Below are 19,309 nucleotides of genomic sequence, written 5' to 3'. Positions count from 1 at the left end.
TAAAGCCAAGTACACAGAGGAAAGTACTATGATGCTATCTCACAATTAGAATTATACTGTAAAAAAGAGGAAATAGTCAAAATCATCTTATGTTGAGATTTTCTTTACATTAAGAAGTAATTCTTGCTTGTGTTCAAATGTAAATGTGGGACATAGAAAAATAAGACTCCTCACCCTTAAGGCATTCAGTACCTCTAAGCCTGCAGCTACTCCTTACCCTAACCACCAGGTGCTGAGGGTGGAGTTTCTAGGCCAGCCATAATTAATACATCTATGAAGCTGTATCCATCCTTAGCTAAGTTGTTCAGGTCCCTCAAAGACAACGTCCCTTGCAGGAAGTAAATGGCAAATATGGGACTACCCATGTTCATGTGTCTTTTTCTCTCAGTGATCTAAGACAGATCAAATGAGACCTAAGAGAGTTTTCAGATGACCCTGATATGAACATTGAGGTCTTTAGAGGATTTAATCAGACCTATGGACTAGATTAGAAAGATGTAATGTTGCTGTTAAATCAAACATTGATTTCTAATGAGAGACAAGTAATATTACAAGCTGCTATTACATGTAGAGACAAGTATTATCTTAATTTTGAAACCTCAAAAGACAGGCAACCAGAGAACAACTCATTCCTATTGGAACACAAGCAGTTCCTACACAAGGGCCCCACTGGCCTGTGAATACGTTTTCAGGCATGTATTCTTGAAGATCTAAGCCCTTCAATTATTTTAAATTGTCAACATTAACCAGAAAAAAAGCTGAGAACATCCCTGGATCCTGATTTGATAGAGGGAAATATTATAGTTTTTTCCAAGTCAGTCTTGCAATATTTATATGGTATACTGTTACGTGCCCCCTCAGAAGAGTTTTCTAGCCAAGATACCTATGCTCTGCTGAATTTTCTAATAGACAGGGGTTATAATGTTTCTAGATCTAAGGCACAACTTTGCAGCCTTGAGATAAAATATTTAAGCCTTATATCTAAGGGAACCTGAAGACTGGAGGAAGAAAGAATTAAACCAATTATTTCCTTTCCACAGGCCATGACTCTAAAACAGCTAAGGACATTCCTAGAAATTGCAGGCTTTTGTGGCCTTCAGACAGCAAGATATAATGAGATTGTGTGACCCCTCTATTAGCTTATAGAAAAACCCAAGAGACAGACACCTGGGAACCTTATTCCCAGACCTCATTCCAGAAGCTCCAACAAGAACTTCTAAATCCCTGCCTACAGGACACTGTTTCAGTTTGTATGTTAATAAAAAGTAAGACATGGTTTGAGAGTGTTTCTACAACATCAGGGAGCTGCTCAATAGCCTGTAGGGTATTTAAGTCATAAATTAGATATTATAGATTCAGGGTAATTCATTAAAAGGGTAAGCACTAAACAATATAATTATAACACTTTCATTCTCTTTCCAGAGGCAAAAAGCACCCATTTGGGTTCTTTGATTATTGGTTTGATTTTCTGCTTGGCAATTCAGTTGGAGTCAACCATAGCTTTTGTCTCTGGAGACATGTTTTGTTAAGGATTGCAGATCCACTCTTGAAAAGCTCCTGATCTTAACTGTCCTTCTACACCTGAGATGGTTAGGATTTAGTTCTTGTGCCATGCTTAAAGGCACTCTTCTGTCCCTTATCCACTATCCTGCCCCTGAGAAATAATGCAGTTTGATTCAAGGCCCTTCCCTCCTCTGTGGCTGCTGGATTTCAAGACAAATCTTCCAAAATGGTGAGTTTCCCTGCCCTGGAACCCTTCCAGAGTAAAGCTGACCTTCACTTATCTCTGGGCCATATAGAATACTGGTCTAGGTTTAATCCTGAAACTCAAAAAATAAATGTAAAAGTTTTAGTTCAGATTTATCTGTCTTTCAGCCCTCAGGCAAAATTAGAGAATGTTACCAAATGTTACCACGTTTGCCTGTAACTCAAGTTGGCTAACCTGGCTCTGGCCACTTCCTTGCACCTCTAGTCTGCTGTCACTGGCACTGGATGAGATAAAGTCTAAGGGGCACCTTGGATTGGGCACAGAACAAGAGGGGTATATGGGGATGCCTTCTTTTCCTTTTTTTTTCAAAATGGGAAAAACTGTCATAGGTAGACATCTGCAGCACAGCTGGTTGGACCCTTGGCAGGCCTTCTTCCCTCACTACTTGGAATTCATACTTAGCTCCAAAGAGTGTCACTTAGTCTCTTCCACATGCAAACCTGGCCTGAGTGGACCACCAATGGAGACAGTTAAAATTACCTTTAATGGTCTGTCCCTTTAGAGGGAACAATTACATGTAGCTATCAAACAAGTATGGTTATCAAAGCAACAATGAGAAGACTGTATAGCTGGGTATTCCAGTCAGATAAACTGTCAGCTTAGGGTCCATCTTAATATGGTCTTTGCTTTCACAGGTGTAGGAGATTTTAATTTCTTTTGATTCTTATTACAAGCGGTCTCTGTTAATTGAACTACAAAGCTCTGAATAGACTTTTTATAAGTATAAACCTAAAAATTATAAAAGTTATTACAATTCAACTTGGCCAAATACATCTGAGTGCACTGTGGTATAGAAATAAGTTGTCTTATGTGTGTGTGTGTGTCTGTCTGTCTGTTCAATTTGTTACAATATGTACAGCTGTTTGTTTGAGCTTTATTCTTTTGGTATTTTGGATTTTTTAAGTTGTTTGCCTGTAACTCAAGTTGGCTTATAGATAAATATAATTATTGATATGCTTCCCCCAGGTTGCCAGATTATCCAAATAATGTCAACTGGTTTTATGAATACAGTGCATATTGCTGTCTATATATAATATCTCAGGAATCTTTCATTGGTCAAAATGAATAATGTGTTAATTGTTATGATCTGGCTCTCATAAGTCATCTAAAGATTTGTTAAGATAATTAAATAAAGACTCTTGGGCTTAGGAAAACTACTGTACAGGACTCACCTTGATAAATAAAGGAGTGGATGCCTGGAAAAAATTTATTCCAGCATTTGTTCACAAAAGGGACCCCAATAATTTCCATAACCTCATGGGAAATACATTGTTAAAGATATTGTTGTGATATGTATACACTGGTCTTGATCAAACAGCTAAGTTTTCTGTGGGAAACAATAATAATTTTACTTTAAATGTTCTTGGTACAAAACAAAATTAAGGGACAAAGGGTTTCATGTAACATACTCATTGTTATTTCATAGTATATATATTCATGCCTTCTGGGTGTACAAGCCTTTGGGATATTGTCTATGGTAATGATCTTCTGTGACTCAGGTATCTGCCTCTCTTGGACTCCAGCTACTTGTGATAAGAGGTAAATGTCAAGGTAGCATAAGAAAACCAGTAAAATAATAGTTTTCTTAAAAACTTATGTGATGCATGTTATATGTATCACCACACTTAAGGATGTTCAGTCACCAAATAGTTGAAACAATGTCAAAGACTAAAATTAGAGGCTAGACATTATGAACTCCTAAAATACATTTATAAGCCAATGTGTATATTCTATTTAAGATAGCATCCTACTAAAGGAAAACAAATAAGTGTTTTCTTTATGTCATTTAATGTCTTGTGATCAGATGGAGGTGTTTGACTGAAAGACTATTCCATATTGAGATGGACATGTAAGTTTTACAAAGAAAATGTCATCATGATTGTCATGCTAATATAGTATGTGTAGCTCTTGATCTTGTTTCTCTACAGTATATAACCATTGTCTGCTAACATTCTGCAGGGATTCAACTACTAAAACAACCATGGTTGGTAAGAAAAAACAGCCCTCTAACTGTTCTTTATACTTCAAAAGTGCTTGATGTTTTAATTATTATAATAGTTAAACTCACTGCTCCTACTGAATACTTATGTCACTGATCTTCTCTTCTGGGTGTTCAACACCTAAAGTTTGGAGAACAAAACTAGAAAGGTAACTGGGCTATGAGGACAGCCAATATTTTGGCACTGGCCCCTCAAGATCAACAAAGATCCAGAACACAAAGGAACCTTTCCTACATGATCCTACATCTTTAATAAGTCACTCAACCTCCTGAGAAGGGAGATTTCTGGGCACCAGAGGACAAATGTACTGTGTACCAAAGGAGGGTCACAAAGACGAAAAAATCTCCCATGCTTTCACTGAAAGCAACATGATCAAGTAAGGCCATGACCCACCCTGATGGCTGACATTGACAGAGGAGCTGAGAAGCTCTATGCATGGTTCCAAAGTAATGTCTGAGGAAACCTAACTGACCTAAGATGTTCATACTTATTGACACAGGTCTTATTTTAAGTTGGTCTTAAACACCCAGCAGAAAAGAATAACCAAGAGAGGTATAAAATAATGCCACAGTAATAAAGCTAGATATAAAAAGGGGCTCTAGTCACTGACCCCTTCTGGCAGTTTCTAGCTACACCAGTAGCTGACCACAGTTACAGATCATTAGGAAAAATCTATGGTAAAATCTGCAAGAGCTCAGCTAGAGCTTTAAATTTCTTAAGTGAGATTTGTTCTTCAAATTGTCTCTTATCGTCTTACAGCTAAAACTGAAAAGATTTATGACAAAGTATCAGACTTATATATAACCTTTATCAATGAAAGAATCTAAGAGCCAGCAGGTTACAATCACTATTTCAATTTCTAAATGTGACTTTCTCCCCAATCTTCCCTTCCATTCTGGTGTGCTCATTCTTAGATTATTCATGATCTAATTTCTTAAAAGTTTTGCTAATTCTTGCCTAGAGGCTGCCAAACTCAACCAGTCATATAAATGGAACCAATGAAAAACATGCTAGACTTCTTTTAATGGGATTCACCAGATTGACCTTGTAAACAACTCGTAACTGCTAAACTATACAATATGACTTCTATGTTGGATTCTGAAGTCCCCTGTACCTTCTTATTCTCTTTGTGGGAGGCTATTACTAGTTCCTCCCCATGGAAACACTTGTTGGCCATATTCATAGCAATCCTGCTGACCTTATAATTTGGCCCATGTATTCTTAACTGTTTCTTTGGCTTTGTCTCCTCCAGACTCAAAGCTATACAGCTACCAAGATGACAATGCCTGGCACCTATCAAAGGCCTTTAGACAGACCCTCTGTACAGTAACTCTGACTGCTGATCACAACTAAGAATCTCTTCAGCTGGAAGTAGCCAGACTAGTCTTTGCCCTTTGCCTCTTCACAGGAGTTAGGGGTGCTTCTTCAGATGGGGGGAATATTGCAGATAGGTAAGTTAATTAGATGTCTTGTAGGCAATTAGACCGGGCCAGCCCAGGAGGAGCCAATATATGGGACAGTGACGACACATTCACTATAGGCCACCATTGTAAAAGGAGAGAAACTACCACACCCATATAGGATAAATACCATGGATTGATATTCTAAATAGGTATCAATCACCTGGGTGGGGAACCAGGCTCTCCAGAAAATATCCCTATCCCCCCTTACTGAAAATCCTTGTACCCTTGCTATGTGACTTGCTCCTCCATTTAACTCTCATCTAATCAGTATTACCTGGGTGACTGTACTTGTAATTTTATTGGTTGGTCATGATTTTGCCCCACCTCATGCCCACTTTGTAAATTTCCATTGGGTCTTACAGTTTTCTCCCACTTTGTACCTGCCTCATCACATGGCTTTGTTGTATAAAGCATGCTTGAAAAGTGAGGTGGGCAGGGAACCAACTTTCCAGTCCCCTTTCTGTCTCTCTTAGAGAGAAGCTTTCTTTCTCCCAATAAATTTTTCCTACTCTTAAAAAAAAAGAAAGAGGAAAACTACAACAATAAATAAAAAGGAAGCATGCTCATTTATTTAAGAACAGGTATTTATTATAATGCAAAATGTTGCATTTATTGAAGCAGGGCAAACTCAGAAGAGATTCTTTAGCATGTGAACCTGCTGTGGAGGTAGAATTCCAAATTCTAGATGAAAGTGATTCTTTAAGTAAACAAAGAATTTAAGTAGATAGTTTTTTCCACCCAAAGGGGAATCCATCAATCTTCATTTGTCATGGAATTCTAATACACTGTTTGATTTGCTACTAAGTTTCTTCATCTCTGCAAAGCAATCATGTCCCAGGATAGCCTGGCAATTTGCACAAGGGTGATTCACCCATTAATTCTCTCTGCTATCTACCCACTAGATAAATACTAGATTCATGTAAATGGATCTATAAATCAGTGCCAATCAAGGAAACTTATCAAAACATTTCCTGGGATTTTTGGGAGATTTTCATCCCCCCAAAAAAGCCCTCTTTCTGCGAATGTGTTGTGTAAGAATATATTGTTTCTTAGCAGTCATTATGTAGCTACAGCAGATCACACATGAGGACTAAAGCCAATTCATTAAAATTGGAAGATAGAAAAACAGAAGAAACACACTGCTCTGACAGAAATTAAGTCAGGACCACTCAATCCTGAACATTTTATGTCAGATAATAAACCCACATCACTTGTTATTTTCAGTTGAGTGTTTTTTTATTTGTAGCTATAAGTATTCTAATAGATATGTACTTTTTTCCTCTATATAGGCCATATCTCTGCCCATTTGGACTGCTACAACAAGCTTTAATAGAGTGGGCAGCCTAAATAGGAAATTTCTTTCTCATAGTTCTGGAGGCTGGAAGTCTTGAATGTTAGAGAGAGAGAGAGAGAGAGAGAGAGAGAGAGAGAGAGAGAGAGAGAGTTTTATGTCTTTCCTCTCTTTTAAAGGGCATTAGTTCCATTAAGAGGGAGGTTGCCTCATCTTATCTAACCCTAATTACCTTCTGAGGTCTCCATATCCAGAATGATCACACTGGAAATTAAGGTTGAAACCTATGAGTTTAGGGGAACATACGCATTCAGTTTATAGTAGTCTGGATCTCATGATGAGAATATCATGTCTATAGTTTCCTGAGTAGTATTAAAAATAATCACAGCAGACTCAGACTTGTGTTTTCCAATTGGCATTTTTTTCTAGAAAGCCCTAGTTATGAGAAGGTTGACTTATAATAAAATGATGACTTGAGGGACACTTAAAACTAAAATTATCTGTCTTTATAAGCTGTAATACATTGAAAGATAAAACTAATGGTAATCTTCTGCATTTAAACATTAATATCTTGCTAATCCTAGACCTCACCAGTGATTTATGTTTTACTGAACACAGCTAATAAATATTCCAGTATATTGCATGTGCATAATACCGTGTCAGGATTGAAACAACTTACTCCCAAATCAAATGGCAAGATATTTGAGCTAGAAATCATTCAATTATTTTATGACATATAAATTGAAGAAGTTTCTATTTCAAAACATAATTAATATGAATTGCCTAATTTTACACCATTTGCCTGGTCGGCTTAGCCAGTCAGTTTAGAAATATGTAGGTCACTTCTTATGTAAAGAATTCTGTCTATACTATAAACATTCTTTTTCACTTTAAGTAAATTAACAAGTCTTCTAAATTTAATGTTCTTATAATCTAGGGCTGGTAATACTGACCTATACCAATGCAAATCACATAAAATAGGATAAAATATTCAGAATACTCTATATATCTGACTTAAGTTGAAAAAAGTAGAAATTCTTGAAGATATTCATTAGCAATATCAGAGCTTTCTGTTTGTATATGTTACCTATTAACAGATCTTACTTCATCCTCTTTAATGTAATGTTGTGAAATATTTAATTTTGGTAAAATGGAGGGAAATAGTGGCTAGTTGAATATTACACAGCGAATGATACATGTGAAGTTTATGTGTTTGTTTTGGAAGAAATGAATGATGGAGAATTTGCTCTCTTCTTTAAAACAAAGTAAGTCAATTGGCATGTCTATGATCTCACATGATAGAACTCTTAACTCAGACTGACTTACACCCCAAACAGAAACCTATTGTCTCAGGTATATGTGGAGATGAGAGCAGATCCTTGTTCAGTTGATCCAAGGTCTTAGTCAGTGTCATCTAGACTTGGCTTCTCTCCATTTTGGCTTCTCTGTTATTCAACAGAAAATTCCTAATCCATGTAGCCTCCAATAGCTCCAGGCTCATGTCTTCCTCATTGCTAATATAATCAAGAGGGAAAAGTCATGACTTCCTTTCAGTGGTTTTAGAACCACTAATTTCCTCTAATTGGGTCTCTATCTACTTCTGAGTCATGGTGACCAGTGTAATATTTAGTTCCAATGGGCCAAAAGCCAGAAATGGTGGTTTCTGCACTGAACTATATGAACTAAAAATAAAAGACAGTGTTGTTCACAAAATAAAATTGTGGACTTATTACCAGGATGAGAAAAAGAACAGGTACTGAGAAAGAAAGACAAAGATGTCCACTATCATCTTTTCTCTTTTCAGTGGAAATAGAGCTTCTACAAACTGGAAGGGTACCAACAGTTGGAAAGAACAGAGAGGAATAAGAAGGATAGGGGACAAAAATAATTAAGATCTGTTATGTACATGTGCCAACTCCCCATGATAAATGTAATCATTAAGTGCTACAGACATCAACTAATAAAAATACCTAAACTTTCACAAATTATTTGAATACACAAAGAAATTAGTAATTAAATTATCAAGTGATAAAATTCACATTGAAGTTGATTGAAATTTCTTTTTATTCCCAAGTATCTCTATGTGAAAACTGTATATTTTATATGTATTATTTTAAAAATTTACTCTTTATCAAAAAACAAATTAAGAATTTGATGTGGCAAAGTCTACTGTGGCCTCATTTTTTTTGTTTGTTTGTTTTGCTTTTGTTTTTGCTTTTGAGACAGGGTCTCTCTATGTAGTTCATAGTGGCCTTAAACTCACTACGTAGCCCAGGCTGGCCTCAAACTCCAGGTGATCCTCCTGCCTCAGCCTCCCAAATGCTGGGATTACAGATGTGTGCCACTATGCCTGGCTTGTGAGCCCATTTTTACAAAGGTGTTTTCACAGAGAGAATATAGGACACAACTCTAGATATCAAATTAACCTAACTCAGAAAGTCTTACATGAAGTGGTGTTATCAGTGGAAAAGTGTATTATACAAGGTAAAATTGTGTTCTTGCTGTGGAGTAAGTTGTGTGAGCCAAAAATCCTTTGGACAACCGAGGGCATACCTGAGCCTTAAGGTAATCTTAGAATTTAATTCAATGAGGTGAGAAGGTAATACAAGGGGAAGAAACCAATGTCTCTCAAACAAAACAAAACAGTAGATAAAATTCACTTTTAGTGAAACAGTAAGGACCTAGTGGCAGAACAGGAGGACAAGTAAAATACAAAGTTGTATGTCAGGAAATTATAGAGTCCTTAAACAAGATATAGATTTAGTATAATATTATGAAAATGTGGACTCTAGAATTACTCCAAAAAAAGTTTAAATTTCAGCTATACTGTATACTATGTGATCTAGTAACACTTCTGCCTCTTTCTGTACCTTGGTTTCTTTATCAATTAACAGAGGTAACTAAAATTTATTTGAAAATCATGATGACTAAATGTCATACTTTGAACTTAGCACAGTCCTTGACATGTAGAATACATTAAATACTTTGAACTTAGCCCAGTCCTTGACATGTAGAGTACATTAAATACTTGCCAGTAACTATTACTAATACTATGTGAATTAATGCAAAATAAAGAAAAGCTCTTGTGTTAGGGACTCTCCGGAAAAAAGAAATAACATTCAATTCCTCTTAAGAGCATGGAACTGTTTCTATTGCTATTTGGTGTATTATTTAGGAATATAGAAATGAAGATAAAGTGTGATAAGGTTTCAACAGAACCAAACAACCATGAGAAAGAGAAACTGTAGTCAACTGGCTTTGCAATGACCAGATCCCAGAACCAAGGGTGGTTCAGGGCCCTGAGAAGACGAGGTTATATTGTCATAGGATCACTAACAAGGGTTAATTGTACTTGCTCTCATAACTAAGAATCAAACCCTTTCTCTGATTAATCTTTTGATGAACTGCTCTACTTCTGCTCCTACAGCCACTGAGTTGATGGCCAAATTCCTGAGAGGGAATCTTAGTTTGGTAAATCCTCTGCATAGAGCATTCAGCACATCAACTCTGCAATTGCTAGCCACCTGTAGGCACCTATCCTTGAATCAGATGTCCATCCAGTTGACAGCTGCCAGTTAGATGAATGGAATTTCAGGATCACACAGTCATAGCAAGTAGTAATTGTACAACAAATCAAGTAGATGGAGACTGTGCATAGAATTTGGGTTAGAAGATTCAGTACATTTGCTAAGATTAGCCAATAATGACACAATGGTTAAAAATAGTTATGAGGTTTATCATAAAAGTTATAATTTAAAACAATTATTTAAGTGTCAATATACTGAAAGCATAAAAATGAAGGATACTTGGGTAAGGCAGATCAGCAAGGACATGATTACATTTATCCCTTTATTATTATTTTTTTAATTAAATTCTTTTATTGGTACATTGTAGGTATACAACACAATTACATTTCTCACTGGGAATTGTACCTTTACATAATGCATCTTGGTTCTTATTTTTTTCCCATTCCTAGCCCTCCCTTCACCCCCTCCACCCTTCCCTATTTACAAAGACTTTATTTCCATTTTTCCATTTCTCATCATTTTTCCTTTCCCTTCTTTCCTTTCCCCTGCCCCTCCCACTACCCCTACCCCTTGGACCTTTTCTTCCTATTTTGCATTATCGATTATTCATTCTATACATTGGTACATTTTAGGTATACAATATAATGACATTCATCATTGAAAATTTGCACCTTTACGTAATCAAAACCCCTTTATTATTTATAAAGGCATGATGTAGGGCTAAGAGACTGGAAATAGGAAAATTTTACCTGAAATAGCTAAACTATAATAATACAACTTAATAAATGACTAGGGAAATAGTAAAAGGTCTTTTAGCAGGTTTAGCTAAACAATCATAATACAACTTAATAAATGACTAGGGAAATAGTAAAAGCTCTTTTAGCAAAGTATACCCTAGGTATTTGGGGGCATTGAAAAAATCTACTTTTAGGTTCATATTTTCTCAATTACTAACTATAAAACTCTACTAAATTAAGTACCAATTTCAAACTTTAGATTTTCACCTATAAAATAGGGTTGTTCATAGCAGATGCTATGTAGAGTTGTTGTAAGAAATGGATAAGATCATACATGTGAAATGCTGAGTGCAGAGTGACAGTACATATTCAATACAAGCTACCTAGAGCCAAGGATGCCAAGAAGTGTAGACTGAATCTGTGAGAGACTCAGGGATCTCAGGAGGGAAATTTATCAGCATGAACCAAAGACTGAGTTGTGCTTTCAATGAGTCAGGCAGTTTGTGGTACAAAAGTGTGCCCAGATCTAAGTAGAAGAAACAAGACAGGAAAAAGAAGAGAAGACCATGGTCTCATGGTTCTATGATGTGTTCTATGATGCATTTATAGGAACATGTAATTTAACATAATTTGAACTATACTTAATATTTTACTTGTTATTGGCATCTTATTGTGTTGTAAGAATATAATACTGTGTAGCTACTTGAAAAGTGCAATAAAATTATTTTAATGTATAGGTGTTTGTGAATAATTTTCTTCAAAGCAAATCATGGAGAAGTAATGTTCCTTAATGGCCTCATTGTATGTAGGGATATTTAGGGGATTATAATATAATGATACATATTTTGAATTTACTATTATTTATTGTGCCATTTAATATTATACCAGAAAATAGAATTCACTTTCACTGTAATCTATCAGGTAAACTTGATGAAATTTATCATCTTCCATTTAATTTCTCAAGCAACAAATTTAAACTTTTTTTAAATAACCCCACTCAGTACACACATGCAATTAATCAGCAAGACCTGTTGTTTCTACAGCTTAATCATCTCTCAGAATTGCCTAATTTCTCTCTTCCCACTGACATTTCCCTAGTCCACTCCAAGCCACCATCTTCCTTTGTCAGTACCATGCACTGGCCTACAAGCCACTTCTACTCTTATTCCTCTCGAACCTTTCACTATGTTCTTACCCAGAGACACAAATGTTAAACACAATGTGGGCTACTTAAAAGCCAGCAATTGCTTTCCATAGGCCTTAGGTGAAATCAAATCTCTTTGACACACCTTACATGGCTTTCATGTCTGGCTCCCATTTGCTTCTAAAGCCTCTTTTTTTTTTACTACTCTGGCACTCTATGCCCCACTCATACTGCAGTTCTTTCCTGTGTGATCTCTTTGATATCTTCACCTTAGGCAAAACTAAGACACCTGTCTAGGCATTCTTCAATTAAAAGCTTTTGAATTTCCCTTGCTCCAGAAAACTCAGAAGCTGAAATCAGCATAAGTCCACAAAGCAATATATTCTATATTTACTTCTCATAATATCCAGCATGTGCATAATTACTTGCTTATTGTCTTTCTCATTATGGTACATATTCATTGAAGGCTGGACCATATCAGTTTTGTTTGCAGCCAAAGACATTGCAAATGAATAGCTAAAAATTTTGTACAACAAGAATGTAATAAATGTTTGCCAAATAAATTGAATGTTGGAAGAATTCTATCAACCCAAATAGTAATCATTTGTATTATTGCTGAGAATTTCTATCAGTCAATTTAATTATTTGTTTATAGAGTTTATATACATTGTGTAATATGGTACATATTACAAAATGTAAACTAAAGGCTTTTATGTATGTACTTCAAATCAAATAATGATTATCTATATTCTCTGAGACAGAGGTATATCATTTTAAGATTATGATTTATTTTCATTGGAACCATAAACATTTATATGATTTTAGAAATATATCAATCTATTTTCCATATATATAATCTCTTTTTACAAATTTCTTGGCAAGGTAGAATTTCCTCTGAATTCTTGCCTCAAAACTTCTCTACAATTCAAATGCTCTTCTTACATTGAATTAATATGATTTTTTCACTATAGAAGTAATTTCCTAAGAGGAAGAATAAATTGTAAGACTTGGTGTTTGGACATTTCCACTTATGCTAGTAAAACTGAGATAGCAAAAGAATGTCACAAACTCAAATGATGCTTTATTGTCAGATATGAGCCAAATGGCATAATGTGACAAGTATGAATGTTTGAAGTTGAGAGATAGAAGAATTTCCAGGGAAATTCATAACCCAGATATCCTAAGGTTATATCAATTCAATTATAAAATAATGGAGTCTAAATTATTAAATAGAATCTGTCTCAGGAACCTGGAATTAAACCAGAAGCCAATTAACTGTTTAATACTATTGGATATCATGAAATAATTCTCCCAAACTCCAGGGACAAGCTTCATTTCAAGCCAATTCTAAAAATAAGAAGGTAGAGAGAGAAGTAGAGAGAGTCAGAGAGCCAGAGAGGAATATTTTATTTCATTTCAGGTTATTTATTGACTTGACTCTTGTCCTTGTGTGAGGGTGACAGCAATGAAATGCAAGCCATTATAGGGTGAAAAAAATCACTTTAAAGTTAAGAATTTATATAAGCAACTGTATAGGATATTTTTTTCTTTTGTACATTTAGTTCAAAAGTTAAATCTCAGTAAATTTTCTGGTCAGTAAGAGAGAAGGAGAGAGAGAGAGAGAGAGAGATCATTTTATTCCAGCTAATGACCATCACCACCATGGGCAATGCAAGTGCACACAAGTGTTTCCTTTTCCTGCCATCAGCGTGAGGCCCAGCTCCCAGGGCATTTGACTTAAGGATGGTGACACTTATATTAACTCTGTGTTCTTCTGCCTTGTGTCTTATATTAACTCTGTGTTCTGAATGTACAAGCCTCACTCATCTCTTCATCTCTTTTCCCAGTACTTACATTCCACTTTGTTATTTCTAGAAGGAACCAAGTCCTCTCTTCTCAAAAAATATTTCTTCTCCACTTTATTTCCCTCAGCTGGCAACTGCACAGGAATGTTGAAGTATTGAGCGAAGCCAGAGAAAACTGGATGTCATCTTCTAAAATAGGATGTTTGTTGTCACTCCTGGCCAGATTCAAGAAAAATATCTTCTCCTCAATCCAGAAACTGTCTTAACAAGCCTGCCAGTGAGCTTCTAACATCAAAGCTAACTGTGTCTTCTGAGCTTTCTTCTTCCTATCACTTAGCATTAAGAATCAATACCCTCCCCCTAGGATTTGCCTCTTTTGATCCCTATGAACACACACTCTCCTGGTTCTCTTTTACCTCATAGAACAATGGGCCACTTGTTCTCAGTAGCAAATGAAGGTACTTCCTTTTTGTCTAGCACATAAATGATCCTTAGGTATAAGCCAGCTTATACAGTGGACCCTTGATTTAGGAACACAATTTATTTGCGAGGGCTGATTTTAACTCAATTTGGTCAGTTGAAGGCTCAAGCTCCTCTGTATAACCTTCAAAGTCTCTCTCCGATATACAGGTAGATCCCAGTGCCCTTAGAAGGACACTGGCCTGAGATTTATCAATTAAATTCATACATAAAAGGATGTTGTAATGTTCCTTCCAGAACTCTTTAAGAGTTAAATCTGTATCTGCGACCATCCAGAAGCACAAAAAACCAGCATTCAGGTCATAACTCAAGACTTTGGTTAAGTTAAACCTAAAATTCTGATCATAACCCAAGTTGTGTGTGTGTGTATATATATATATATATATATCAGGTCAGTTGTAACTTGAGGGTCCACTGTATTCTCTTTTGTCCAATACACTGACCTTGCATTTATGCTGCCAGTTTCTTCTGATGGATAAAGGCTTCTACACCTTTATTTTCAGCCAGGTATCCTTCTAGAATTCCATTCTTATTTATCCACCTATCTATTCAATATTTTTCCCCACCTGTGCTCCAGGATATTCAACCTCAACATGTCACTCCTTCCACACACCCCATCTTGATTAGTATCATCTTCCACCACTAAGTCATCAGAGGTAGAAAAGTTCTCCTCTTGTCTTTTAATTAAATATCATTGATTCTACTTCCTTAGTATCTTTTATGATCTCTCAGTGCCTCCCCTGTCTATCTTCCTGCCCCTTACTGATCATATGGCCATGCTTTTATGATCTCTTGATAATGTACTCATGCATGTCCTCCCCATCTGTTTCTCATCTTACCTCTTTGTAATGAAACCTTCACTAGAATAATCTTTTGAAACATACTTGAACATCTTACTACCCAGTGTAATGCCAGTTTGTGACTTATTTTACCCTGATGGTTTTGAAACCTTAACATGCAGCAAATCACCTTCTGGAAAGTTCCACTTCCAGAATTTCCAAATCACTAGGTTTGAAGTGATCCTGAGAATGAGCATCTCTAACAGATTTCAAGATGAAATGTTGCTACCAGAAATCACTCTTGAAGATCCGCTGTGTAGCCTAGAACATATATCTGAAAATCTACAGCACAGTATACAGGATATTGTCCATCCATCTCTTCAGTTATTTCTCCTTACCACTAATATTTAGACCCAGTAAATGAAGTCCAAATGTATGAAAGTGACTCACTACTTCTTGGCTCTTTGCTTTCCCATTTCCTTATTCTCTTTTACTTTTTTCTTTTCCTTTGCTTATCTATTTAGCATCCACTCATCTTTGAAGCTTCAGAACAAATGCCACCATTTCACTGATCTTATTCCCCAGCAGGGTCTTCTTCTCTTCCACTGCATACACACATATGCTAGTAGAACTGCCTATTCCTTCCTTGGACCTTATTTAGGAACTGAACCTACTCTTGTCGTAGGGTACATATAATTTATAAGACTTAATTTCCCATATTCTCCTTTAAGGTCTTTTTAAAAGGAAAATGTATCAAAGTTATTTTTATATTAGCAGATGTTTGCAGTATAAAATCATGACATTATTTGTGGAGAGTTGGTGCATGTATATAACACATTTTAATTATTTTTATCCCCTTCTCATCCTCTCCACTTTATCCTTGCTCCACCCATAACTTGGTCCCATTCAGATTGCAAAAGATCACTGTCTTTCTTTTTCCTACTATCTATCTTTTATTTTTCTCTTTAATTTATTCATACTTTGGTCTTCTCATATAAGAGAAACTACACGATATTTAAACTTGTGTGTCTGATTCACTATGGTCCAAATGTACATCCATTTTCCTACAAATGAATCAAATTTATCCTTCTTTATGGCAGAGTAGAACTCTGTATAAATACCACATTTTCTTTATCCATTCATGTGATAATGGACATGAAGACCACTTACAAGATTTAACTATTGTAAGTTGAGCTGCTATAAAGAAGGGTATACATTTATTACTTTAATATAATGACTTTAACTCTTTTGGGAAGATACCTAGAAGAGGAATAGCTGGGTCAAATGGAATTTCTAATTTTAGTTTTTTGAGGACTATCCACACTGATGTCAATAGTAGTTGTACTAAATTAAGTTCCCACTAACAATGTAGGATGTTCCTTTTTCCTCACAGCCTCACCAGTATATGCTATTATTTAATTTCTCGATGATAGCTATTCTTTCTGGGGTAAAATGGAATGTCAGTGTTGTTTCAATTTGCATTTCTCTAATGGCCAGAGATGTTGAACATTTTTTCATGTATTTATTGGCTATTTCTACTTCTTCTGAAAAGTGTCTATTTACTTCCTTTGCTCAGTTTTTGGTTGGGTCTTTTACTTTGGGCGACCTATTTTTTTTTAGTCCTTTATGTATTCTAGATACATAAAATGTATCTTAAAAAATTCAAATTAGTCCTCAATGAGGAATAGAAGGCAATATTTTCCCATTATGCATGTTATCTCTTCATTCTTCTGGTTGTCTCCTTTGCTGTGCAGAAGCTTTTTAATTTCATACCTTTTCATTTGTTGATTCTTGATATTATTTCTTCAGCAATTGGGGTTATATTCAAAGTATTTACCTATGCCTATGTCTTCAAGTGTTTTAACTGGGCCAGGGATTTGGCTCAGTGGTGCCATCACAAATGCACAGTCCTGAGTTCCATCCCCAGTACCAAAAAAAAAAAAAAAAAAAGAGTTTTATCTATTTTATCTTCCAGTGGATTAAGCATTTCTGTTTTAATATTTCAGTTTTTGATCCATTTTGATTTTAGCTCAGTACATGTTAAGAGAAACGGATCTAAATTCAATCTTCTGCATGTTTATAGACAGTTTTCCCAACACCATTTGTTAAACAGGCCAATTTTCCTCCTGCCTATGGTTTTTAGCCTTTTTTTTTTTTCAAATATCACATGGATAAATGTGCCTGTGATTGTTTTTATATCTTCTACTCTGTTTCATGGATCCACATGTCTGTCTTTGTATCAGTACAATGTCCTTATCACTGTAGCTTTCTGGTATAACTGGAAGTGAGGCATAGTGATGCTTTCTGTTTTGCTCTCGTTGCACCCAGGATTCCTTTTGTTATTCTGGGTCTCTTCTGGAACTGTAAATTGTAGGATTGTTTTCTCTAGTTCAGTGAGAAATCCTGGTGATATTTTGATTGGGATTGCATTAGACCTATATATCAGTTTTGGTAATATGTTCATTTTGACAATACTGGTTCTACCTATCCAGGAACAGAGGACATCTTACCATATTCTGATGTATCCCTTTTAAGAGTACTGCACTTTGTATTATGAAGTCTTAATTCTTAAGAATTTAATTTTCCTTGATGTTATTAAGAAAGGTACTGTTTTCCTAATTTCCCTCTCCATGAGTTCATTATTAATCTACAAGGAAGCTGTTAGTTTTGTGCATTAATTTTATATCCTGATGCATGACTGAATTTGGTTATTAATTCAAGAAGTCTTTAGGTGTAATAATTTGGGTTTTCTATGTAAAGGATCACATCATCTGCAAATAAAGATGATTTGATTTCTTCCTTTCCTATACATCACTTTTCTTTCTTTCTGGAGCTTGACTCCTTTCGCTAATATTTCAAGTACTGTGTTTAATAGGAGTGATGACAGTGGACATCCTTGTCTTGTTCTTGATTTCAGAGGGAGGATTATTAGTAATTCCTTCAAAAACCTGTACTCCAATAAATTGGAGAATTCAGAAGGAATAGATTCCCAGATACTGTGAATTTAAAAAACTCAATCAAGAAGATACGAAAAGCATGAATAATCCAATAACAGAAAATGAAATTGAAAAAGTAACAAAAATCAACTAAGTAAAACACAGGATGCATTGCATTCACTGCTGAGTTCTACAAGAACTTCAGGGAAGGTCTAATGCTAATACTTATAAAAATCTCTCATGAAATTCAAAGGGATAGAACACTCTTAGATTCTTCCTTAGAAGCTAGAATTATCCTCATTCCAAAACCAGACAAGAACCCAACTGAAAAAGAAACTGCAGAACACAGATACAAAAATCCTCAACAAGATAATGGCAAGCAGAATGCAACAAATCACAAAAAAAAAATCATACATCCCAGGGATGTAAGGATGATTCAACATATGCAAATCAATAAGTGTAATACAGTATAACATGTATACAGAAGGAAGGACAAATACCATATGATTATTTCATCAAATTAAGAAAAGGCTTTTGGCAAAATCCAACATCTATTCATGATTAAGAAAAAAAACCCTAAAAAAAAATAAGTACAGAAGGACTTTACCTCAATCTGATAAAAGTCATTTATGACAAACCTACAGCCAACATCATATTAAATGATGAAATTCTTTAAGATTTTATGAGAAAAACTTTCATTAGTTTGTATACTATTAATATGTAGAAAAACATCTATCCTACACATCTATTGTACACATTCAGTATTTGATTACTGAATGACAACAGATGAATGAATGAATATGTTAACCCTTTTTAAAAAGACTACTTTACTTACTCACATATATATTAATCTTTAACCCTTCTCTTTTGTAAGGGAATCTTATGAATTTGAAAAATATCCAAGAATAGTTTATCTTTTTGGTGCAAGAAAAATCATGGAGAAGAGAAACAGAGAGGATTAAACTTTTTTATTTCTTCTACTTAATGGGTATGGATACTGAGAATAATTTGACTAATGGAATATTAGGCCACATAAGTGACTACAGAGCAATTCTATAGGAATAATGAAACTCTAGTAGTTCTATTTTATTCTTGACTATACTGAATAAGGCCAGCATTGATTTATGATGCATGAACCATGCTTAAATAGAAAAGATCTAGGCTATTTTTACAATCAGAGAAACAATTAACTTTATGGCAAAAAATGGAGTAAGAATTGGCTCTGAATATAAATTATTGAATAGCCAACTAAAAAACTTTTATTCCCAGTAGAACAGCCAGAGATATAAATCTCTGTATGTTTCACAGCATACCACTCAAGTGCCTTATGTAGTTCACTTATTTATAGTCATTATTTCTTAAAACATAATAATGTGCTA

Source organism: Heterocephalus glaber, unplaced genomic scaffold, assembly GCF_053883595.1.
Source record: "Heterocephalus glaber isolate CG9 unplaced genomic scaffold, H.glaber_assembly_v1.0 deba00001504, whole genome shotgun sequence".
Taxonomy (NCBI): Eukaryota; Metazoa; Chordata; class Mammalia; order Rodentia; family Bathyergidae; genus Heterocephalus; species Heterocephalus glaber.
Note: the sequence above shows the minus strand (reverse complement) of the source record.